The sequence below is a fragment of the Ammospiza nelsoni genome, chromosome 2, assembly GCF_027579445.1.
Source record: "Ammospiza nelsoni isolate bAmmNel1 chromosome 2, bAmmNel1.pri, whole genome shotgun sequence".
Taxonomy (NCBI): domain Eukaryota; kingdom Metazoa; phylum Chordata; class Aves; order Passeriformes; family Passerellidae; genus Ammospiza; species Ammospiza nelsoni.
This window is the reverse complement of record NC_080634.1, coordinates 96,565,459-96,569,952: the sequence shown is the minus strand read 5'-3', so window position 1 is coordinate 96,569,952 and position 4,494 is coordinate 96,565,459.

Genomic DNA, 4,494 nt, shown 5'->3' with positions numbered 1-4,494 from the left:
CCACTTGCAACACTATTTTTCAGCAGCCAGCTGTTCAAGGAATTCTGTGCTATTAAACAGTCACTGATGATCTACTCTCAGCAAAATTTCCTAATTATTTTTAATCTCTTTCTGGACTCCACAACATCCGGTGGCACTAACTTCAATCAGTTAATTATCTGTCAAAAGAAAACTACTTCCTTTGTTTGTGTTAAATCTGCTGCCAAATGCGTTAATGTTGTACTCCAGCTACCAGAACAGCAAATACCTCCCCTATAATCAATAGGGAGAAATATGTCTCAACTATTTTGCTTGCTTACACAACTTCTGACTCACAATTAGTTTTTATCACATTTATTGACTCTGGATATCCAACAGCCAATTTAAATCTATTTTCATTTTACTCATACCACTGTCAACATCATATTGACCTAAATCACTGGATTTTAAGAAAACCCCTGTAGTAAAATAATGAAGAGATTATTAGCCTATTTATGTGTTGGGAGAAGTTGCTTTTCTCTTATTTTTGTCTTGTCATAAAATATCTAGCATTAAGTATTGAGAAGAAGACTATAACAGAGTAGATGGCTTTTTGTTTTGTTTCTCCATGACCTTTCCTTTTCCATATTCTGCTATTTTAATTTCTTTTCTTGAGACTCCATATATTAAGATCTTGACTTCTCATGGACAAAATATTTAATCGGCAGCAAGAAGAATGCTACAGCCTCAATTAGTCACTGTCTGCAGCCTCTTTGACTTGCCATTGATTCTGGTATCAAAACAAAAGCAGTAACTATGTCCAAAAAAGAAGCAGCATTAAAAGATTGGTGTCTTTCAGACACTCTTCATTAATATTTTAGTATTTCTCTACCATTACACATTTTTTACATTGTGCCATGTAATTCGGAGAACTTTCCCAGTCTCAACCTTTTAAAGTGTTCTTCCTTCCAGTGCCTATCAGCACCATCACACCACCCACCACACAGAACTCCTCTCTTACTTTCCCTACTTCTGTATTTGCAGACAAAGCACTATTGTGCTTTGTTACCAAAATAAAGACATCATCCAGACTTAAGAATTGACTCAAACTCTTGGCTGAGCAAACAATAAAACTATACACTCACATCAGCAGATACTTCTCTGTAACAATTGTGCAGTACAAGTGAATCAAGGAAGGATATTGAAGATTAATTTGATAATTAATTCCCTGGAGAAACTTATTTTCATCTGGGAACCGTGGCAATCGTTCTCTAAAAAGAAAGAAAAAAGTCAGTTTTTCCTTTACAAATTCTTGTTGATGCAGGACAAACTTGCAATTAGACAACAAAATAAATAAACATGATTTTAATGAACAGCTGTATATGTGTTACATTGATTTCAAGACCATAAAGGCATGTCAAAATTCCCATGTTCTCCAAAATTATTAAATATCAATGTATTGATTTTTTAGCCTGTAACAGAGTTTTCTGGGACAAAATCATTGCCATATTTACTATGACAAGACTAGAGTTCCTGATTATGCAGGATAGATTATGGGGAAAGCTATGCAAATGTAAAGTCCTTGTTGTGAAACTCCAGGCAATTCAGTAGGTGGTAGTTCTCCTTACAACACAAAAGGTTATGTTCAGTTGTGTAACTTGGGTGGGGCTATAATGAAATATTCGTCCAGATGATACACTTGGTATTCAGGCTTAAATTATTCCAAGGAAGTGTGTCCATGCCAGCTGAAAGAGCAAAATAAGTTCAGTGTTGGCTCTGTGCAAAAGGGGTGTGCTGGCTGGTAAGCACCCAGGTGCAAGGGATGGAAAGCTGTAGTGGGATCAGCTGTGCTCTCCAGCATCTCCACAGTCTTATTGAGTGATCTCCAGCTCAGCAGATCCTCAGCTACACAGGAGCTGGGTCCTTGCTGATGTGCTGAACAGCCAGTGCAATTCCATTTCCCCATTCCTGTGTGACAAGTTCCTCAAAATGAGAAACCACTGTAGCAAAAAACCCTTCCACAGTCAGCAGATGAAAATTCCCCTGAAAAATACATTATGGTGATTTTTGTCAGATACCAGGCCTTTTACTGGGTCCTCTTCTTCCTCTTCCTGCATGTCTGACAGCTGCTTGGCCTTTTGAACTGCTCACATCTCACACACCAAAACAGATCCTCTTTCAGCACATGCTGTAAATAGAGCTTTGGAGCAGAGACTTGCTGCTTCACTTACTTCAGAACCATAATTGCAAGGGCCAAAATGAAAAGTCTGAATCCTCACTGACCACACAGCTGGGGAAAAATTTATTAGTCCTCTGTGCATAGGAGCACTGTTTGAAACTCTATGCTTTGCTACAAATATTTCATTTAATTTATTAGAAAAAAAGAAACAGAAAAATTCAGAAGGATGGATTTGGACTGATTGAAATTATTATTCATGGATTTGGGACTACAGAAGTAATGGGTAATTTTGAGAAGCTGAAGCATTTCACTTGTAATTTCTGCATTTTGTTTTTGTTATTTCATTTATTTTTTTAAAAATTGTTTGAAAGGAATTCAGGGCAGAATAAAATCTGGACTAACTGAAAATATTTATTTTTATTTTGGTTTTCTCTTTCAACAAATAGTGTTCCATCAGGTTAGTCTTGGATTTTTGACTTGTAGGAGGTGGTGGGGTTTCAAACAATGTTTCTTACCTCCACGTCAGCACTCTATCCCAATATTTGCATTAACTTTTTGATAATAATGGATGAATAATATTAGTCAATTGTTGCATGAGGAAAGTTATTTTTAAACAAACTAACCAGTGATTTTTTCACTCAGTTTCACTTAGCTGAAAGTAGAAATTTATGAGCACGTCTGCAAAATATTTCTATAGTTTTCAATTAAATGTTTTGCTTTTGGGCAATCTTCATTAGAATACTTTATTAAAATATTTTCTGATAATAGAAATATTTTTTAAAAAGTTGTAAAGTTTTGCCTATATTGCTAAATATGCAGGGAGGGTTGTTTTCTTAATATTTTTTTCCATTATATTTTTTAGAAACATTTTTTGCATCTGGTGCTTTTGGAGAATGTCACTTCTATTCACTGCAAAAACGTTCAAAATGATCCTTTTGGCAACAGAGCAAAGTGTTATCAGAGGTAGAAGATCACTGTATCATATTACAAATGCTCCCTTCTATTAAGCTTTTTACTGTTGAGAACAAGAAACACTCACAAATTGTCAGGAAAGATACAGAAACACATTTGATATGCCCAGAAGAACGAAGAAGCTCAGGCTGCTTCATGGCTTCCAGCCATGTGGAAAGCCAATCCAACCTCCCTGCTTTGGGTGAGCTTTTGAGAGCATTTCATTCCAGCTCCTGCTAAGTTGCTCCTTTCATACAAATTCAGAGAATCATACAAAATGCTAACTTGGCAGGGACCCATCAGGACCACTGAGTGCAGAAGGAGGCTCTGAGAGACAGTTCCCAAAGTTTTGCTGGAGTCCAAAAGGATTACATCCACTGGCTTCCCTTGATCAGCCAGGTGTGTGACCCTGCTGTGGAAGGAAGTCAGGATGACAAGCAGGACTCTCCTCTCATGAATCCATGCTGGCTGTGACTGATGGCTGCCTTGTCCTCCAGGTGTTTTACAGTATTTCTCAGAATAAACTTTTCCATGTTTTTAACTGGCACTAAAGTGACACTGACAGGCCGCTAGTCCAGGGTCATCTTTCTTGCCTTTCTTGGAAGTCAGAACAACCACTTTCCAGTAGCTGAGACCTCTCCAGGTTCCCAAGACAGTTCAAAAACATTCAGGAGAGGTTTTGTGGTGACATCAGCCAGCTCTTTGAGGATTCTTGCATGAATCCCATCAGGCCCTATAGATTTGTAGGGATCTAGCTGGAGCAGCAGATCCTGCACAAGTTTAGGGTCAAGGGGGTGTTGATCACTCTTGCAGACATATACAGTTGTGAAATATGGAATTTTCTCCTTTGACAACAAAGAAGGTTGATGGAGTTGATGTAGGCTCTGGTACTGATTACAAGAAAATACTGTATCCTGAATCTACTCCAGCCTCTGGCAGCATCATAACTGATGTTCATGGCATGGCAGAATAGCTACAAATAATTATCAAAGTACCTCTAATAGCAGGCAGCAAAGGGCATCTAAGACTTTAATTTCTAAGAAGCTTTTTTAGCTGAGATTTTGTGTAAGAAATATGCAGAGTATAGAGTTCACTGTAAATTTGGATACGAATACAGTGAAGAGATAAAATAAGGTTGCTATCTTTTAGATAATAATCTCAGACATTTTAAGCATTAATAGGATTAAATGTAGTTGAAGAAGAGTTACATAAGAACACAGAACCAAGATGAAATTTATAATGCTTTTAAACATTATCAGTTTCCTTCCAATACAGAATTTACAGCTGTAATTTTATAGATACTTTACATTTTTAGATTGAGAACTGTATTTTTTTTTTCTATAGAACTGCATTTGGACTGCTGAGACAGGTTTTCACTTCAACTGATACAAGAACTGATGCCTAAA